The sequence below is a fragment of the Anopheles ziemanni genome (genome assembly GCF_943734765.1).
Source record: "Anopheles ziemanni chromosome X unlocalized genomic scaffold, idAnoZiCoDA_A2_x.2 X_unloc_4, whole genome shotgun sequence".
In the NCBI taxonomy this organism is placed as follows: Eukaryota; Metazoa; Arthropoda; class Insecta; order Diptera; family Culicidae; genus Anopheles; species Anopheles ziemanni.
In genome coordinates this window covers 500001-522850 of record NW_026689807.1, presented here as the reverse complement: position 1 = coordinate 522850, position 22850 = coordinate 500001, and positions in this window count along the sequence as shown.

The following is a 22850-nucleotide window of genomic DNA, read 5'->3' as shown; positions in this document are numbered from 1 at the left end:
TAAGTCCGAGATGCCTTTAAGTAGGGATGCTGTTTTAAGATGGGAGATTAAGGAGATCAAGATTCATCTCCATGCAGCATCCCATTCATCTCGCAGCATCCTAACATATGTTTTTCTTAGAACTTATGAAAAATCGACTAAGTCCGAGATGCCTTTAAGTAGGGATGCTGTATTAAGATGGGAGATTAAGGAGATCAAGATTCATCTCCATGCAGCATCCCATTCATCTCGCAGCATCCTAACATATGTTTTTCTTAGAATTTATGAAAAATCGACTAAGTCCGAGATGCCTTTAAGTAGGGTTACTGTATTGAGATGGGAGATGAAGAAGATCAAGATTCATCTCCATGCAGCATCTCATCCATCTCGCAGCATCCTAACATATGTTTTTCTTAGAATTTATGAAAAATAAACTAAGTCCGAGATGCCTTTAGGTAGGGATGCTGTATTAAGATGGGAGATGAAGAAGATCAAGATTCATCTCCATGCAGCATCCCATTCATCTCCCAGCATCCAAACATATGTTTTTCTTAGAATTTATGAAAAATCGACTAAGTCCGAGATGCCTTTAAGTAGGGATGCTGTATTAAGATGGGAGATGAAGAAGATCAAGATTCATCTCCATGCAGCATCCCATTCATCTCCCAGCATCCTTACATATGAATTTCTTAGAATTTATGAAAAATCGACTAAGTCCGAGATGCCTTTAAGTAGGGATGCTGTATTGAGATGGGAGATGAAGAAGATCAAGATTCATCTCCATGCAGCATCCCATTCATCTCGCAACATCCTAACATATGAATTTCTTAGAATTTATGAAAAATCGACTAAGTCCGAGATGCCTTTAAGTAGGGATGCTGTATTAAGATGGGAGATGTAGGAGATCAAGATTCATCTCCATGCAGCATCCCATTCATCTCCCAGCATCCTTACATATGAATTTCTTAGAATTTATGTAAAATCGACTAAGTCCGAGATGCCTTTAAATAGGGATGCTGTATTAAAATGGGAGATGTAGAAGATCAAGATTCATCTCCATGCAGCATCCCATTCATCTCCCAGCATCCTAAGATATGTTTTTCTTAGAATTTATGAAAAATCGACTAAGTCCGAGATGCCTTTAAGTAGGGATGCTGTATTAAGATGGGAGATGAAGAAGATCAAGATTCATCTCCATGCAGCATCTCATTCATCTCGCAGCATCCTTACATATGTTTTTTTGAGAATTTATGAAAAATCGACTAAGTCCGAGATGCCTTTAAGTAGGGAAGCTGTATTAAGATGGGAGATGAAGAAGATCAAGATTCATCTCCATGCAGCATCCCATTCATCTCGCAGCATCCTAACATATGACTTTCTTAGAATTTATGAAAAATCGACTAAGTCCGAGATGCCTTTTAGTAGGGATGCTGTTTTGAGATGGGAGATGTAGGAGATCAAGATTCATCTCCATGCAGCATCCCATTGATCTCGCAGCATCCTAACATATGTTTTTCTTAGAATTTATGAAAAATCGACTAAGACCGAGATGGCTTTAAGTAGGGATGCTGTATTGAGATGGGAGATGTAGGAGATCAAGATTCATCTCCATGCAGCATCCAATTCATCTCGCAGCATCCTAACATATGTTTTTCTTAGAATTTATGAAAAATCGACTTAGTCCGAGATGCCTTAAAGTAGGGATGCTGTATTACGATGGGAGATGAAGAAGATCAAGATTCATCTCCATGCAGCATCTCATTCATCTCGCAGCATCCTAACATATGAATTTCTATGAATTTATGAAAAATCGACTAAGTCCGAGATGGCTTTAAGTAGGGATGCTGTATTGAGATGAGGGATGTAGGAGATCAAGATTCATCTCCATGCAGCATCCCATTCATCTCGCAGCATCCTAACATATGAATTTCTATGAATTTATGAAAAATCGACTAAGTCCGAGATGCCTTTAAGTAGGGATGCTGTATTGAGATGGGAGATGTAGGAGATCAAGATTCATCTCCATGCAGCATCCCATTTATCTCCCAGCATCCTAACATATGAATTTCTTAGAATTTATGAAAAATCGACTAAGTCCGAGATGCCTTTAAGTAGGGATGCTGTATTAAGATGGGAGATGAAGAAGATCAAGATTCATCTCCATGCAGCATTCCATTCATCTCGCAGCATCCTAACATATGTTTTTCTTAGAATTTATGAAAAATCGACTAAGTCCGAGATGCCTTTAAGTAGGGATGCTGTATTAAGAAAGGAGATGAAGAAGATCAAGATTCATCTCCATGCAGCATCCAATTCATCTCCCAGCATCCTAACATGTGAATTTCTTAGAATTTATGAAAAATCGACAAAGTCCGAGATGCCTCTAAGTAGGGATGCTGTATTAAGATGGGAGATGATGAAGATCAAGATTCATCTCCATGCAGCATCTAATTCATCTCCCAGCATCCTAACATGTGAATTTCTTAGAATTTATGAAAAATCGACTAAGTCCGAGAAGCCTTTAAGTAGGGATGCTGTATTAAGATGGGAGATGATGAAGATCAAGATTCATCTCCATGCAGCATCACATTCATCTCCCAGCATCTCAACATATGAATTTCTTAGAATTTATGAAAAATCGACTAAGTCCGAGATGCCTTTAAGTAGGGATGCTGTATCGAGATGGGAGATGAAGAAGATCAAGATTCATCTCCATGCAGCATCCCATTCATCTCGCAGCATCCTAACATATGAATTTCTTAGAATTTATGAAAAATCGACAAAGTCCGAGATGCCTCTAAGTAGGGATGCTGTATTAAGATGGGAGATGTAGAAGATCAAGATTCATCTCCATGCAGCATCTAATTCATCTCCCAGCATCCTAACATGTGAATTTCTTAGAATTTATGAAAAATCGACTAAGTCCGAGATGCCTTTAAGAAGGGATGCTGTATTAAGATGGGAGATGAAGAAGATCAAGATTCATCTCCATGCAGCAACCCATTCATCTCCCAGCATCCTAACATATGAATTTCTTAGAATTTATGAAAAATCGACTAAGTCCGAGATGCCTTTAAGTAGGGATGCTGTATCGAGATGGGAGATGAAGAAGATCAAGATTCATCTCCATGCAGCATCCCATTCATCTTGCAGCATCCTAACATTTGTTTTTCTTAGAATTTATGAAAAATCGACTAAGTCCAAGATGCCTTTAAGTAGGGATGCTGTATTAATATGGGAGATGTAGAAGATAAAGATTCATCTCCATGCAGCATCCCATTCATCTCGCAGCATCCTAACATATTTTTTTCTAAGAATTTATGAAAAATCGACTAAGTCCGAGATGCCCTTAAGCAGGGATGCTGTATTAAGATAGGAGATGAAGAAGATCAAGATTCATCTCCATGCAGCATCCCATTCATCTCGCAGCATCCTAACATATGTTTTTCTTAGAATTTATGAAAAATCGACTAAGTCCGAGGTGCCCTTAAGTAGGGATGCTGTATTAAGATGGGAGATTAAGAAAATCAAGATTCATCTCCATGCAGCATCCCATTCATCTCGCAGCATCCTAACATATGTTTTCCTTAGAATTTATGAAAAACCGACTAAGTCCGAGATGCCTTTAAGTAGGGATGCTGTATTAAGATGGGAGATGAAGAAGACCAAGATTCATCTCCATGCAGCATCCCATTCATCTCCCAGCATCCTAACATATGAATTTCTTAGAATTTATGAAAAATCGACTAAGTCCGAGATGCCTTTAAGTAGGGATGCTGTATTGAGATGGGAGATGTAGGAGATCAAGATTCATCTCCATGCAGCATCCCATTCATCTCGCAGCATCCTAACATATGTTTTTCTTAGAATTTATGAAAAATCGACTAAGTCCGAGGTGCCCTTAAGTAGGGATGCTGTATTAAGATGGAAGATGGAGAAGATCAAGATTCATCTCCATGCAGCATCCCATTCATCTCGCAGCATCCTAACATATGTTTTTCTTAGAATTTATGAAAAATCGACTAAGTCCGAGGTGCCCTTAAGTAGGGATGCTGTATTAAGATGGGAGATTAAGAAAATCAAGATTCATCTCCATGCAGCATCCCATTCATCTCGCAGCATCCTAACATATGAATTTCTATGAATTTATGAAAAATCGACTAAGTCCGAGATGCATTTAAGTAGGGATGCTGTATTAAGATGGGAGATGAAGAAGATCAAGATTCATCTCCATGCAGCATCCCATTCATCTCGCAGCATCCTAACATATGAATTTCTTAGAATTTATGAAAAATCGACTAAGTCCGAGATGCCTTTAAGTAGGGATGCTGTATTGAGATGGGAGATGTAGGAGATCAAGATTCATCTCCATGCAGCATCCCATTCATCTCCCAGCATCCTAACATATGTTTTTCTTAGAATTTATGGAAAACCGACTAAGTCCGCGATGCCTTTAATTAGGGATGCTGTATTAAGATGGGAGATGAAGAAGATCAAGATTCATCTCCATGCAGCATCCCATTCATCTCGCAGCATCCTAACATATGAATTTCTTAGAATTTATGAAAAATCGACTAAGTCCGAGATGCCTTTAAGTAGGGATGCTGTATTGAGATGAGAGATGAAGAAGATCAAGATTCATCTCCATGCAGCATCCCATTCATCTCGAAGCATCCTTTCATATGTTTTTCTTAGAATTTATGAAAAATCGACTAAGTCCGAGATGCCTTTAAGTAGGGATGCTGTATTGAGATGGGAGATGAAGAAGATCAAGATTCATCTCCATGCAGCATCCCATTCATCTCGCAGCATCCTAACATATGTTTTTCTTAGAATTTATGAAAAATCGACTAAGTCCGAGATGCATTTAAGTAGGGATGCTGTATTAAGATGGGAGATGAAGAAGATCAAGATTCATCTCCATGCAGCATCCCATTCATCTCGCAGCATCCTAACATATGTTTTTCTTAGAATTTATGAAAAATCGACTAAGTCCGAGATGCCTTTAAGTAGGGATGCTGTATTGAGATGAGAGATGTAGGAGATCAAGATTCATCTCCATGCAGCATCCCATTCATCTCCCAGCATCCTAACATATGAATTTCTTAGAATTTATGAAAAATCGACTAAGTCCGAGATGCCTTTAAGTAGGGATGCTGTATTAAGATGGGAGATGAAGAAGATCAAGATTCATCTCCATGCAGCATCCCATTCATCTCCCAGCATCCTAACATATGTATTTCTTAGAATTTATGAAAAATCGACTAAGTCCGAGATGGCTTTAAGTAGGGATGCTGTATTAAGATGGGAGATGTAGGAGATCAAGATGCATCTCCATGCAGCATCCCATTCATCTCGCAGCATCCTAACATATGAATTTCTATGAATTTATGAAAAATCGACTAAGTCCGAGATGCCTTTAAGTAGGGATGCTGTATTAAGATGGGAGATGAAGAAGATCAAGATTCATCTCCATGCAGCATCCCATTCATCTCCCAGCATCCTAACATATGTATTTCTATGAATTTATGAAAAATCGACTAAGTCCGAGATGCCTTTAAGTAGGGATGCTGTATTGAGATGAGAGATGTAGGAGATCAAGATTCATCTCCATGCAGCATCCCATTCATCTCGCAGCATCCTTACATATGAATTTCTGTGAATTTATGAAAAATCGACTAAGTCCGAGATGGCTTTAAGTAGGGATGCTGTATTGAGATGAGAGATGAAGGAGATCAAGATTCATCTCCATGCAGCATCCCATTCATCTCGCAGCATCCTAACATATGAATTTCTATGAATTTATGAAAAATCGACAAAGTCCGAGATGGCTTTAAGTAGGGATGCTGTATTGAGACGGGAGATGTAGGAGATCAATATTCATCTGCATGCAGCATCCCATTCATCTCGCAGCATCCTAACATATGAATTTCTATGAATTTATGAAAAATCGACTAAGTCCGAGATGCCTTCAAGTAGGGATGCTGTATTAAGATGGGAGATGAAGAAGATCAAGATTCATCTCCATGCAGCATCCCATTCATCTCGCAGCATTATAACATATGAATTTCTAAGAATTTATGAAAAATCGACTAAGTCCGAGATGCCTTTAAGTAGGGATGCTGTATTAAGATGGGAGATGTAGGAGATCAAGATTCATCTCCATGCAGCATCCCATTCATCTCGCAGCATCCTAACATATGAATTTCTAAGAATTTATGAAATATCGACTAAGTCCGAGATGCCTTTAAGTAGGGATGCTGTATTGAGATGGGAGATGTAGGAGATCAAGATTCATCTCCATGCAGCATCCCATTCATCTCGCAGCATCCTAACATATGAATTTCTAAGAATTTATGAAAAATCGACTAAGTCCGAGATGCCTTTAAGTAGGGATGCTGTATTAAGGTGGGAGATGTAGAAGATCAAGATTCATCTCCATGCAGCATCCCATTCATCTCCCAGCATCCTAACATATGAATTTCTTAGAATTTATGAAAAATCGACTAAGTCCGAGATGGCTTTAATTAGGGATGCTGTATTAAGATGGGAGATGTATTAGATCAAGATTCATCTCCATGCAGCATTCCATTCATCTCGCAGCATCCTAACATATCAATTTCTTAGAATTTATGAAAAATCGACTAAGTCAGAGATGGCTTTAAGTACGGATGCTGTATTAAGATGGGAGATGAAGAAGATCAAGATTCATCTCCATTTAGTATCCCATTCATCTCGCAGCATCCTAACATATGTTTTTCTTAGAATTTATGAAAAATCGACTAAGTCCGAGATGCATTTAAGTAGGGATGCTGTATTAAGATGGGAGATGAAGAAGATCAAGATACATCTCCTTGCAGCATCCCATTCATCTCGCAGCATCCTAACATATGTTTTTCTTAGAATTTATGAAAAATCGACTAAGTCCGAGATGCATTTAAGTAGGGATGCTGTATTAAGATGGGAGATGAAGTAGATCAAGATTCATCTCCATGCAGCATCCCATTCATCTCGCAGCATCCTAACATATGAATTTCTATGAATTTATGAAAAATCGACTAAGTCCGAGATGGCTTTAAGTAGGGATGCTGTATTGAGATGAGAGATGTAGGAGATCAAGATTCATCTCCATGCAGCATCCCATTCATCTCGCAGCATCCTAACATATGAATTTCTATGAATTTATGAAAAATCGACTAAGTCCGAGATGCCTTTAAGTAGGGATGCTGTATTGAGATGGGAGATGTAGGAGATCAAGATTCATCTCCATGCAGCATCCCATTTATCTCCCAGCATCCTAACATATGAATTTCTATGAATTTATGAAAAATCGACTAAGTCCGAGATGCCTTTAAGTAGGGATGCTGTATTGAGATGAGAGATGTAGGAGATCAAGATTCATCTCCATGCAGCATCCAATTCATCTCGCAGCATCCTAACATATGAATTTCTATGAATTTATGAAAAATCGACTAAGTCCGAGATGGCTTTAAGTAGGGATGCTGTATTGAGATGGGAGATGTAGGAGATCAAGATTCATCTCCATGCAGCATCCCATTTATCTCCCAGCATCCTAACATATGAATTTCTATGAATTTATGAAAAATCGACTAAGTCCGAGATGCCTTTAAGTAGGGATGCTGTATTGAGATGAGAGATGTAGGAGATCAAGATTCATCTCCATGCAGCATCCCATTCATCTCGCAGCATCCTAACATATGAATTTCTATGAATTTATGAAAAATCGACTAAGTCCGAGATGCCTTTAAGTAGAGATGCTGTATTAAGATGGAAGATGAAGAACATCAACATTCATCTCCATGCAGCATCCCTTTCATCTCCCAGCATCCTAACATATGTTTTTCTTAGAATTTATGAAAAATCGACTAAGTCCGAGATGCCTTTAAGTAGGGATGCTGTATTGAGATGAGAGATGTAGGAGATCAAGATTCATCTCCATGCAGCATCCAATTCATCTCGCAGCATCCTAACATATGAATTTCTATGAATTTATGAAAAATCGACTAAGTCCGAGATGGCTTTAAGTAGGGATGCTGTATTGAGATGAGAGATGTAGGAGATCAAGATTCATCTCCATGCAGCATCCCATTCATCTCCCAGCATCCTAACATATGTATTTCTTAGAATTTATGAAAAATCGACTAAGTCCGAGATGGCTTTAAGTAGGGATGCTGTATTAAGATGGGAGATGTAGGAGATCAAGATGCATCTCCATGCAGCATCCCATTCATCTCGCAGCATCCTAACATATGAATTTCTATGAATTTATGAAAAATCGACTAAGTCCGAGATGGCTTTAAGTAGGGATGCTGTATTGAGATGAGAGATGTAGGAGATCAAGATTCATCTCCATGCAGCATCCCATACATCTCGCAGCATCCTAACATATGAATTTCTATGAATTTATGAAAAATCGACTAAGTCCGAGATGCCTTTAAGTAGGGATGCTGTATTGAGATGGGAGATGTAGGAGATCAAGATTCATCTCCATGCAGCATCCCATTTATCTCCCAGCATCCTAACATATGAATTTCTATGAATTTATGAAAAATCGACTAAGTCCGAGATGCCTTTAAGTAGGGATGCTGTATTGAGATGAGAGATGTAGGAGATCAAGATTCATCTCCATGCAGCATCCCATTCATCTCGCAGCATCCTAACATATGAATTTCTATGAATTTATGAAAAATCGACTAAGTCCGAGATGCCTTTAAGTAGAGATGCTGTATTAAGATGGAAGATGAAGAACATCAACATTCATCTCCATGCAGCATCCCTTTCAACTCCCAGCATCCTAACATATGTTTTTCTTAGAATTTATGAAAAATCGACTAAGTCCGAGATGCCTTTAAGTAGGGATGCTGTATTAAGATGGGAGATGAAGAACATCAACATTCATCTCCATGCAGCATCCCTTTCAACTCCCAGCATCCTAACATATGTTTTTCTTAGAATTTATGAAAAATCGACTAAGTCCGCGATGCCTTTAATTAGGGATGCTGTATTAAGATGGGAGATGAAGAAGATCAAGATTCATCTCCATGCAGCATCCCATTCATCTCGCAGCATCCTAACATATGAATTTCTTAGAATTTATGAAAAATCGACTAAGTCCGAGATGCCTTTAAGTAGGGATGCTGTATTGAGATGAGAGATGTAGGAGATCAAGATTCATCTCCATGCAGCATCCAATTCATCTCGCAGCATCCTAACATATGAATTTCTATGAATTTATGAAAAATCGACTAAGTCCGAGATGGCTTTAAGTAGGGATGCTGTATTGAGATGGGAGATGTAGGAGATCAAGATTCATCTGGGTTAGCCCTTAGCTGGGCTGGCTGGCTGGCTGGCCATCGGTGGTGTGGTGTGGTGTGTGGAGTCGAGCATCGTGCGCCGTTGCCTTCTTCGGAGTGTTGTGGGTACGCAAGTGCTTGCAGTGCAAAGAGGTTGGTGATGGAGTGACATTGCCTTCACCATGGAGTTGCGGGTACTTAGGTACTTGCAAGGAGATGGTGGTATGGTGGTGTTGCGTGTGTGGTGTTCGATTAGAAAGATATAATTTCTAAGTCCGGATTAGTGCTGTCAGTGGGGCCCCCGCTAACAGGTCCTGCACGGCCACCGTGGGGCTTGACTTGGCGCTATTCCGGACTTGGGGCGATCACGATGTCCCCGTGCGGGACTTAGAAGATGGAAGAACACACGTACCCTTATCCCATGACTTGTGAGCGATTGGCATACGTTACCACATGAAGAGAAAAATTGGCTAAGTCCCGGATCCATATTATTTGAAGAGAAAAATCGGCTAAGTCCCGGATCCATATTATATGAAGAGAAAAATCGGCTAAGTCCAGGATCCATATATAATAACCTAATAATCGGCTAAGTCCAGGATCCATATTATATGAAGAGAAAAATCGGCTAAGTCCAGGATCCATATATTATAACCTAATAATCGGCTAAGTCCAGGATCCATATAATATGAAGAGAAAAATCGGCTAAGTCCAGGATCCATATATAATAACCTAATAATCGGCTAAGTCCAGGATCCATATGATATGAAGAGAAAAATCGGCTAAGTCCCAGATTGGGTCTGTCAGAAATACACTTCCAAGTTACCACACAAGCAAGCAAGATGGCCTAGTGATGGATCCATATGATATGAAGAGAAAAATCGGCTAAGTCCCAGATTGGGTCTGTCAGAAATACACTTCCAAGTTACCACACAAGCAAGCAAGATGGCCTAGTGATGGATCCATATGATATGAAGAGAAAAATCGGCTAAGTCCCAGATTGGGTCTGTCAGAAATACACTTCCAAGTTACCACACAAGCAAGCAAGATGGCCTAGTGATGGATCCATATGATATGAAGAGAAAAATCGGCTAAGTCCCAGATTGGGTCTGTCAGAAATACACTTCCAAGTTACCACACAAGCAAGCAAGATGGCCTAGTGATGGATCCATATGATATGAAGAGAAAAATCGGCTAAGTCCCAGATTGGGTCTGTCAGAAATACACTTCCAAGTTACCACACAAGCAAGCAAGATGGCCTAGTGATGGATCCATATGATATGAAGAGAAAAATCGGCTAAGTCCCAGATTGGGTCTGTCAGAAATACACTTCCAAGTTACCACACAAGCAAGCAAGTTATCACACGAAGAGAAAGCCGGCAAAGTCCGGGAATGTTACCACATGAAATGGAAAATGGGCAAAAACCTACCTTCACAGGGAACGTGAATAACTCAGGCTGTAGACATCGGATCGACAAGCCAAAGACTGATATGGAAAGGAAATGAGTAGTACTAGCTTTCCTGAGAGTTGCAGAGCTTAGACTGCATATGAACGGAAGTTATTAAGCGTCAAAGTCAGAAAAGTTGCCCGAAGGAACACAAGTTCCAACTTAGAGCATGAATACCGCCTAGACGGTAAGAGGTACGGCCAGGCTGAGGAATAAGAAAATGTTGGCCAACATGTTCCCTAACTATCCCCCGAAGACCGTAAAGCAATCCAACATCAACCAAGAAAGTTATAGCCCGATCAAGGAAACACCTACTTTGCACCGATATTGCACCAAATACATGTACCAAGCACCTTCGGTTGCATACCTGCAGGGGCTTACCATAGTAGGCCATGGAAGACCGATATACCGAACATAATCACTTTCTATCTCCTCGGGTGTTGGAGATAGCGCTTTGCGGTATAAGAACGAAAGTTAGACCATATCTTGGTGCATCTTTTTGCCCGAGAACACAAGACCCTATCTACCAAGGCAAGAAAGTTGTGTGGGGACAAAATGTCCAAAAGTGCCCAAAGTGGCACACTTGAACCATATATTCGAGAAAAACACAAGTGTGGGCCCGAGCTAGCAAGTTGAAATGTTCTGACCGTCAGTAGCCCTAGTTGAGGTGCACTTATCATTATACGAGGCCAACGTGCCAGCTAGTCTCTAAAGGGGCGATATGGGTGTTCCAAGGTTTGTACCCAATTGAGGAAAAAACAGGGTAAGGTACGGTGTACCGCGAATAACTCGGGCTATAGATGTCCGATCGATGAGTTTGGCATATGTATGGAAAGGTCTCGACGAGACCTAACTACCCTGAAAGTATGAAGGCAAAGACTTGAATGACCGGGAAGTTATTAAGTGCACAAGTGGTAAAGTTGCACCAAAGTCCATGTTACCCGAAGTGGTACATGAACACCCAATATTCGACCAAAACACAAGTTTAGAGACGAGCTAGCGAGCTACATTGTTCAGACCGTCAGTAGCCCGCATCAAGACACGCATTTCATTATATTGAGCCTATAATGGCGACCCTGTCTAAACTACACTAACCAGATTTTTCAGGGTCCTCAGCGCCATACAACTTTGCCTAGGTCACTTGTTCTATTGACTTAGGCCATCTGACTTGGTCCGTGTTTCTTCCTAGGGTTCACCTAGGTACTTTGCCTTGCTTGGTGTGGTAACTTTTTAGTGTAGTTCTGACATCCTCATTTTGGGACTTAGCCGATTTTTCGTAAAATACCATATGACCCATCAGGGTCCTTTGCTTCATATAAGTTTGCCTTGCTTGGTGTGGTAACTTGTTAGTGTAGTTCTGACATCATCATTTTGGGACTTAGCCGATTTTTCGTAAAATACCATATGACCCATCAGGGTCCTTGCCTTCATATAAGTTTGCCTTGCTTGGTGTGGTAACATTTGAGTGTAGTTCTGACATCCCCATTTTGGGACTTAGCCGATTTTTCGTAAAATACCATATGACCCATCAGGGTCCTTGCCTTCATATAAGTTTGCCTTGCTTGGTGTGGTAACATTTGAGTGTAGTTCTGACATCCCCATTTTGGGACTTAGCCGATTTTTCGTAAAATACCATATGACCCATCAGGGTCCTTTCCTTCATATAAGTTTGCCTTGCTTGGTGTGGTAACATTTGAGTGTAGTTCTGACATCCCCATTTTGGGACTTAGCCGATTTTTCGTAAAATACCATATGACCCATCAGGGTCCTTTGCTTCATATAAGTTTGCCTTGCTTGGTGTGGTAACATTTGAGTGTAGTTCTGACATCCCCATTTTGGGACTTAGCCGATTTTTCGTAAAATACCATATGACCCATCAGGGTCCTTTGCTTCATATAAGTTTGCCTTGCTTGGTGTGGTAACATTTGAGTGTAGTTCTGACATCCCCATTTTGGGACTTAGCCGATTTTTCGATCCATACCATATGACCCATCAGGGTCCTTGCCTTCATATAAGTTTGCCTTGCTTGGTGTGGTAACATTTTAGTGTAGTTCTGACATCACCATTTTGGGACTTAGCCGATTTTTCGTAAAATACCATATGACCCATCAGGGTCCTTGCCTTCATATAAGTTTGCCTTGCTTGGTGTGGTAACATTTGAGTGTAGTTCTGACATCCCCATTTTGGGACTTAGCCGATTTTTCGATCAATACCATATGACCCATCAGGGTCCTTTGCTTCATATAAGTTTGCCTTGCTTGGTGTGGTAACATTTGAGTGTAGTTCTGACATCACCATTTTGGGACTTAGCCGATTTTTCGTAAAATACCATATGACCCATCAGGGTCCTTTGCTTCATATAAGTTTGCCTTGCTTGGTGTGGTAACATTTGAGTGTAGTTCTGACATCCCCATTTTGGGACTTAGCCGATTTTTCGATCAATACCATATGACCCATCAGGGTCCTTTGCTTCATATAAGTTTGCCTTGCTTGGTGTGGTAACACATGAGTGTAGTTCTGACATCCCCATTTTGGGACTTAGCCGATTTTTCGACCAATACCATATGACCCATCAGGGTCCTTTGCTTCATATAAGTTTGCCTTGCTTGGTGTGGTAACATTTGAGTGTAGTTCTGACATCCCCATTTTGGGACTTAGCCGATTTTTCGATCCATCCTATATGACCCATCAGGGTCCTTTTTCTTCATATAAGTTTCCCAAGACTTAGTGCTTTTTACCTTTGGACACCAATATCACCCTTACGGGTTTCTTTGATCTTCTCACTTTGTATTGACCAAATGTAGGTCTTGCCATGCCAAACATATAATTGTTCTACACCAAGTCTCTATCTCGTACCGCCAGCTCGGTACATTCGATCAACCTGCCCTTAAGGCACCCGGGACTTAGCCATTTTTTCACATTTTTCATGATTTTGAGGCAACTTTTCTCGACTTTGTCACCTTATATCACCAAGATCCTTTCCCTTTAGCGCTTCACTCTGTTCGTATGATATTTAGCGCTGACTATCACCTTTCTATCGCTGACCTCAACTTCTTATTCGGTGCCATAGAGCCAGAGATATTTGGTGTATGCTGTTATAAGGGAAGTTTGTCACTTTTTCAAAGGCCCACTTTGGGACGCCCATATCTCACCTTCACGTATCTTCGATCTTCTTGTCGTCTATGGACGAAACTTAGGTCTTGTATTGGCCAACTTATAAATGTTCTACGGCCAAGCCGTATCTCTTACCGCCAGCCCGGTATTCATGGACTTAGTCGGATTTTCGCCTCTCGTGGTAACAATTTCTGACTTTGACTCACAATAACACCCGAACGGTCACATGCTAGCGCTTTGCTTGGTAGGAATTATAGTTAGCGCTACCTTTTCTCTTTCCATCGATACCTTGTTCGTTCCATTCCATGCCATACAGCCGAAGTTATGATGTTTCCCGTTTTCCATATCATGTGGAGCTTATGCTCTGGGAAAACCATCTAACACCTGTACCACCCTTTTGGGTACCACCGATCTCGTCACTATGTTCGGGCCAAATATAGGTTATAACATGCCCAACATATAATTGTTCTACACCAAGTCTCTATCTCTTACCGCCTGCTCGGTATTTTACTCGTAAGTCCAAATTTCACAACTTGTACTTTTTGGCCCAATGTACTCGAGTTTCAATTTTGGTAACATTTTTCGACTTTGACACTTAATAACTTCCAAATCATGCTAGTTAGCGCTTTGCTTTCTTCTAGTCGTATCTAGCGCTGGGTGTTACCTTTCCAAAACATATCCTAGCTTAACAATCCATGCCATACAGCCGGAGCTATACGGTGCACAAGTCAAATCCATTTTAGCCATGTTTCATTTTTGCCAATTTTTGACCACTCGTATCACCCTTCCAGAGTGGTCCGATCTTCTCGCTGTCTATGGACGACTTTTAGGTCTCGTAGAGGCAAACTTATAAGTATTCTACGTCAACCCGCTATCTCTTACCGCCTGCTCGGTATTCTTGGTCTTGTGTGATTTTTGGAAATTTTGGTATTATTTTTCCACTTTGTCGCTTAATAACTCAGTTTTGCTCAACACTTAGCGCTTCGGTTGTTTGGGATTATAGTTAGCGCTCGGTTCGACCTTTCCAACACTGATCTTAGCTTGTCGATCCGTTCCATACAGCCTGAGTTATTCGCGATACCGTGTTTCAACCCATTTCTCAAGTCTCGTTTTGGTCCAACTTTGAACCAACCATATCACCCTGTTGGGTACCTCCGATCTTCTCGCTCTATATTGGCCAAAGTTAGGTCTTGTGGTAACGTACTTATGATTGTTCTACGCCGTGTTCGTAGCTCTTATCGTTCGCCCGCTATTTTCGATCATAAGGTGAATTTTCGCCTCTAAACCACCATTTTTCACCTTTGCCCTCTAATATGACCGACTTGCTCAACACCTAGCGCTTCGCTTGGTAGGACACATAGCTAGCGCTCGTCAAGACCTTTCCAACGCATATCCAAGCTTTCCGATCCGAGCCATACAGCCTGAGCTATAGGCGATACCGTTTTTCCCATTTTCTTGGTCACATGCACTTTAGGGTACCCCTTTTTGCCTTTGACCCTTAATACCTCCTCCGGGTCACTAGTAGGCGCTCAGCTTGGTAGGAAACATAGCTAGAGCAGGCCTTCACCTTTCCAAAACTGCCTCAAGTGTACCGATCCGACATCTAGAACCAAAGTTATGGTCATTCCTATCATGCTCTACTTTCATGGTCAACCTCCACCAAGCACACCTAGGTTGGACCAACTTTCACCAACTCATCTCGAACCCCAAATTTGCTTCGACCTACTAGGTTTCCCTAGTAAAGTGGTCAAAACATCCATTACAACACGACTGGTCTTTCTGGTGGTCGACCTAGGCGACTTTGTTCGACGACCACCACCCCATGGAACTAAAAGACGTCCCTTGATACGGACCACCGATACATTTTCCGGCCTGTCTAAACTACACTCATCGAAATTTTTTTGGGTCCCCACCGTCATACAAGTTTGCCTAGGTCAAGTTTTTCTTCCGGATCGGCCGCGGACCTCACTTTTCATTATCTAGGGAGGCCATAGGGCCCCAAAAGGGGTTTTTTAAAATTTTCGACACTTTCGACTTTGGTCGGATTTTTTCCGATTTTGGTCCGACCTAGGGACTTGGTGGTCCAAGGAGCCTCGGGACCAAACTTTTTTCTCAGGGGTCCCTACCTCCATACAACTTTGCCTAGGTCAATTTTTTGTTCCAAATCGACCGCGGATTTCACTTTTCAATATCTGGGGCTCGTGTAGAGTCCGAATATGAGGTTTTCTCATTTTTCGACATTTTCGACTTTTTTCGACTTTTTTCGGGTTTTTCGACCTAGGGGTCCGCCGAACAAATTTTGGGTCAAAAATTTTTATTGAACTAGTCGAAAGTACGCAAAAAGATAAGACTTTTTGCCGAAGACACCATGCCCCGGAACCGACTCCTTCCCCTTCAAAATTGGGGACAAACGTGATTTTTGAAACTTTTCCTTAGGGAGCCCAAGACTTAGAAAATTTTCAAATTCTCGATTTTTCGATTGCGAGCTAGCGCTTTGCGGTCTTCGGCAATGTTGTAGATCTCGACGAGATAAGACTTTTTGGTCAAGGGACATTTTGCCCTCCGACCCCTCCTTCCCCCCGCAAATCGCCACCCAAAGTGCAATTTTTGCATTTTCACCTCTTTGCACGCACTGTTCGGCCCAAATGGCCACTTTCTATGGGTCTGAGCGCTTTGCGGTCTTCGGCAAACTTTTAGAGCGTACCAAGCCCTAATTATAATTCTTCTACACCACCTTCGTACCTCTTCATCCCTGGCCGCTATTCGCGTACCAAGGTAATTTTTGTTCATTTTGTCAACATTTTTCATCTTTGACTGCTTATATCGGCCTTGCCATGAACCGATAGCGCTTCGCTGTGTTCTAACGTAAGTTAGTACTGCTCAATACCTTTCCAAATCATGTCTTAGATTGTCATTTGCTTGCATACAGCCGGAGCTATGAGCGATACCGTAAAAAGTACCGAAACTTGGAAAAATCCTTTGATCGCCCATATCCCCCCTTTGGGGGCCAGATATCGAAAAAAATTCTGATTCAAAAAGTTGCGCATTAACGTGTTCTAGTTATGCCTAGAACATTTCACTTCGCTAGCTGGCCTGCAACTTAGCCGTAATTGGGATTTTAGGGTGTTCTTGGAGGGCCCATTTCCTGCGACTTGGTATCTTTTGGGCCCAATGTTTCTCTAATATCTCCACGAGTTTTCCAGATAGCCTTTTCAAACTTTCAGGGTGCCTAGAACACCTCAAGACCTTTCCAACGCTATGCCGTTTGCCTCGCTCGGACATCTACAGCCAAAGTTATTCGAGGTACACGGTACCTTACCCTGTTTTCTCAGTACTTGGTCGAAAATTTCGATCAGCCATATGACCGACTTGGACAACCCTGAGCGGGTTGGCCCCATATAACTAAACTTTCGTCTCGTGGAGGCAAACTTATAAATATTCCACGTCAACTCGCTATCTCGTACCGCCTTGACGGTATACTTGGTCCAAGGGCCATTTCCAGCGACTTGGTCGCAATTTCGCTCTAAGTTTCGCTAATACCTTCGTCCGTGGACATGGTGATTTTTTGTTCGTATTTTTCCTTGATAGTCCCACTCAAGACTATTCCATACCAGAGCCAAGCGTCCCGCTAAGTGCCATACAGCCTGAGCAGTAATTCATGAAAGGTACCTCTACCAGTTTTTGCCATACTTGGGTACAAACTTTGGATCGCCCATATCTCCACTTTGGAGGCCAGCCAGCACCTTGGCCTCATATACTTTTTTGTTGGTCATACCATGCACCAAATATAATTGTTCTACGCCAACTTGCTATCTCTTCTCCAACTTGCCGTTATTCTTGGTCCAAGTCCCATTTCATTCGTTTTTGGACCCATTTTGCTATATGTTTCACTAATAGCTTCGGCCATGGACAAGCTGATTTTCAATTTGTATTTTTCCTTGATAGTCCCACTCAAGACCATTCCAAAACACACCGCAGCTTGTCGCTCGGTGGCAAACTGACCGAGTTATAATTCATGAAAGGTACCTCAACTTGGTACACCACGTGGTCGGCCCAAACCATAAACCGACCAAACGACCGACTTGGAGCACCCTGACCGGGTTGGCCCCATATAATGAAAGTTGCGTCTCTACACGCCCAACTTATGAATATTCTACGCCAAGTCGCTATCTCTTACCGGTAAGCCGGTATTCACCTTCCAAGGGTGATTTTGGTCAAGTGCCATTTCCTGCGACTTGATCCCCGAATTGGACCATCATCACCTAATATCTCCGTGGTCTTTCAACTCAGCCTCATGAAACTTTCAGGGTAGATAGGTCTCCCCGAGACCTTTCCAACGGTGAGCCGTTTGCCTCGCTCGGCCATATACAGCCGAAGTTATTAATGGTACTTGGTACCTTACCCTGTTTTTTCCATACTTGTTCGTACTTGGGTACAAACTTTGTATCGCCCATATCTCCACTTTGGAGGCCAGCCAGCGCCTTGGCCCCATACACATTTTTGTTGGTCATACCACGCACTAGTTATAAATGTTCTACGCAAGCTTGCTATCTCTTCTCCAACTTGCGGTTATTTTTGACTCAAGTCCCATTTCCATAGTTTTTGGTACCAATTTGCTCTATGTTTCGCTAATAGCTTCGCCCAAGGACTTTGTGATTTTTTGTTCGCATTTTTCCTAAATAGTCCCACTCAAGACTATTCCAAATCACACCTTAGCTTGTCGCTCAGTGCCATACAGCCAGAGTTTTAATTCATGAAAGGTACATCACCTTGGTACACCACGTGGTCGGTCCAAACCATCAACCAACCATATGACCGACTTCGAGTCGAGCTAGCGGCTAGGCTCAATATAATGAAATGCGTGTCTTGATGCGGGCTACTGACGGTCTGAACAATGTAGCTCGCTAGCTCGTCTCTAAACTTGTGTTTTGGTCGAATATTGGGTGTTCATGTACCACTTCGGGTAACATGGACTTTGGTGCAACTTTACCACTTGTGCACTTAATAACTTCCCGGTCATTCAAGTCTTTGCCTTCATACTTTCAGGGTAGTTAGGTCTCGTCGAGACCTTTCCATACATATGCCAAACTCATCGATCGGACATCTATAGCCCGAGTTATTCGCGGTACACCGTACCTTACCCTGTTTTTTCCTCAATTGGGTACAAACCTTGGAACACCCATATCGCCCCTTTAGAGACTAGCTGGCACGTTGGCCTCATATAATGATAAGTGCACCTCAACTAGGGCTACTGACGGTCAGAACATTTCAACTTGCTAGCTCGGGCCCACACTTGTGTTTTTCTCGAATATATGGTTCAAGTGTGCCACTTTGGGCACTTTTGGACATTTTGTCCCCACACAACTTTCTTGCCTTGGTAGATAGGGTCTTGTGATCTTGGGCAAAAAGATGCACCAAGATAAAGTCTAACTTTCGTTCTTGTACCGCAAAGCGCTATCTCAAACACCCGAGGAGATAGAAAGTGATTATGTTCGGTATATCGGTCTTCCATGGCCTACTATGGTAAACCCCTGCAGGTATGCAACCGAAGGTGCTTGGTACATGTATTTGGTGCAATATCGGTGCAAAGTAGGTGTTTCCTTGATCGGGCTATAACTTTCTTGGTTGATGTTGGATTGCTTTGCGGTCTTCGGGGGATAGTTAGGGAACATGTTGGCCAACATTTCCTTATTCCTCAGCCTGGCCGTACCTCTTACCGTCTAGGCGGTATACATGCTCTAAGTTGGAACTTGTGTTCCTTTGGGTAACTTCTCTGACTTTGACGCTTAATAACTTTCGTTCATATGCAGTCTAAGCTCTGCAACTCTCAGGAAAGCTAGTACTACTCATTTCCTTTCCATATCAGTCTTTGGCTTGTCGATCCGATGTCTACAGCCTTACTTATTCACGTTCCCTGTGAAGGTAGGTTTTTGCCCATTTTCCAGTTCATGTGGTAACATTCCCAGACTTTGCCGGCTTTCTCTTCATGTGGTAACTTGCTTGCTCATGTGGTAACTTGGAAGTGTTTTTCTGACAGACCCAATCTGGGACTTAGCCGATTTTTCTCTGCATATTATATGGATCCATCACTAGGCCATCTTGCTTGCTCATGTGGTAACTTGGAAGTGTATTTCTGACAGACCCAATCTGGGACTTAGCCGATTTTTCTCTTCATATCATATGGATCCATCACTAGGCCATCTTGCTTGCTTGTGTGGTAACTTGATAGTGTATGTCTGACAGACCCAATCTGGGACTTAGCCGATTTTTCTCTTCATATCATATGGATCCATCACTAGGCCATCTTGCTTGCTTGTGTGGTAACTTGGAAGTGTATTTCTGACAGACCCAATCTGGGACTTAGCCGATTTTTCTCTTCATATCATATGGATCCATCACTAGGCCATCTTGCTTGCTTGTGTGGTAACTTGGAAGTGTATTTCTGACAGACCCAATCTGGGACTTAGCCGATTTTTCTCTTCATATTATATGGATCCTGGACTTAGCCGATTTTTCTCTTCATATCATATGGATCCATCACTAGGCCATCTTGCTTGCTTGTGTGGTAACTTGGAAGTGTATTTCTGACAGACCCAATCTGGGACTTAGCCGATTTTTCTCTTCATATTATATGGATCCTGGACTTAGCCGATTTTTCTCTTCATATCATATGGATCCATCATTAGGCCATCTTGCTTGCTTGTGTGGTAACTTGATAGTGTATTTCCGACAGACCCAATCTCGGACTTAGCCGATTTTTCTCTTCATATTATATGGTTCCATCACTAGGCCATCTTGCTTGCTTGTGTGGTATCTTGAAAGTGTATGTCTGACAGACCCAATCTCGGACTTAGCCGATTTTTCTCTTCATATAATATGGATCCTGGACTTAGCCTGTTATTAGGTTATTATATATGGATCCTGGACTTAGCCGATTATTAGGTTATTATATATGGATCCTGGACTTAGCCGATTTTTCTCTTCATATAATATGGATCCGGGACTTAGCCGATTATTAGGTTATTATATATGGATCCTGGACTTAGCCGATATTTCTCTTCATATAATATGGATCCGGGACTTAGCCAATTTTTCTCTTCATATAATATGGATCCGGGACTTAGCCGATTTTTCTCTTCATATAATATGGATCCGGGACTTAGCCAATTTTTCTCTTCATGTGGTAACGTATGCCAATCGCTCACAAGTCATGGGATAAGGGTACTTGTGTTCTTCCATCTTCTAAGTCCCGCACGGGGACATCGTGATCGCCCCAAGTCCGGAATAGCGCCAAGTCAAGCCCCACGGTGGCCGTGCAGGACCTGTTAGCGGCGGCCCCACTGACAGCACTAATCCGGACTTAGAAATTATATCTTTCTAATCGAACACCACACACGCAACACCACCATACCACCATCTCCTTGCAAGTACCTAAGTACCCGCAACTCCATGGTGAAGGCAATGTCACTCCATCACCAACCTCTTTGCATTGCAAGCACTTGCGTACCTACAACACTCCGAAGAAGGCAACGGCGCGCGATGCTCGACTCCACACACCTCACCACACCACACCACCGATGGCCAGCCAGCCAGCCAGCCCAGCTAAGGGCTAACCCACCAACCAACCACCAATGGCCTAGGCCAGCCGGATCCCACCTTCAAGTCCAAGCACAGCCAAGTGCAAGTACCGCCAAGTGTTCACCAACCAACCATCACACCAGGTCAGCCGGCCAGTACCCACCTTCAAGTGCCATTACCCTCGGGTGCAAGCCCAATCAAGTGTTAACCAACCAACCCGGCCAAGGCAGCCAACAGGCCGGCACCCTACAGCACCGACCCGCCATCACCACCTCAACCGTTGACCATGCAAGTGGCCTCGGACAACAGGTGACACCCGAAGTACATCCGAAGAACGTATATCAAGTGTTTGCTCACCAAGTCCTCAACCAACCCCAAGTACCCGGAGGTACCCAGAGTGTTGGATCCGCCAACCCGTCCCGGCACTCCAAGTCCTTGCGAACCCAAAGTGTTTGCCCGGTAGGGCCATTGTATCACAACGCTTGCGACCATGCAAGTGGCCTCGAACAAGGTGACAGGGGTATCTTCACCAAGTTCTCAACCAACCCCAAGTACCCGGAGGTACCCAGAGTGTTGGGTCCGCCAACCACTACCAGCACTCCAAGTCCTCGCGAACCAAAAGTGTTTGCCCGGTAGGGCCATTAGACCACAACGCTTGCTAACCATGCAAGTGGCCTCGGACAACAGGTGACACCCGAAGTACATCCGGAGAGTGTATATCAAGTGTTTGTTCACCAAGTCCTCAACCAACCCCAAGTACCCGGAGGAACCCAGAGTGTTGGATCCGCCAACCCGTCCCGGCACTCCAAGTCCTTGCGAACCCAAAGTGTTTGCCCGGTAGGGCCATTAGATCACAACGCTTGCTAACCATGCAAGTGGTCTCGGACAACAGGCGATACCCGAAGTACATCCGAAGAGTGTATATCAAGTGTTTGTTCACCAAGTCCTCAACCAACCCCAAGTACCCGGAGGTACCCAGAGTGTTGGATCCGCAAACCCGTCCCGGCACTCCAAGTCCTTGCGAACCCAAAGTGTTTGCCCGGTAGGGCCATTGTATCACAACGCTTGCTACCATGCAAGTGGCCTCGGACAACAGGTGACACCCGAAGTACATCCGGAGAGTGTACAACAAGTGTTTGTTCACCAAGTCCTCAACCAACCCCAAGTACCCGGAGGTACCCAGAGTGTTGGATCCGCCAACCCGTCCCGGCACTCCAAGTCCTTGCGAACCCAAAGTGTTTGCCCGGTTGGGCCATTGAATCACAACGCTTGCTAACCATGCAAGTGGTCTCGGACAACAGGTGACACCCGAAGTACATCCGGAGAGTGTATATCAAGTGTTTGTTCACCAAGTCCTCAACCAACCCCAAGTACCCGGAGGTACCCAGAGTGTTGGATCCGCCAACCCGTCCCGGCACTC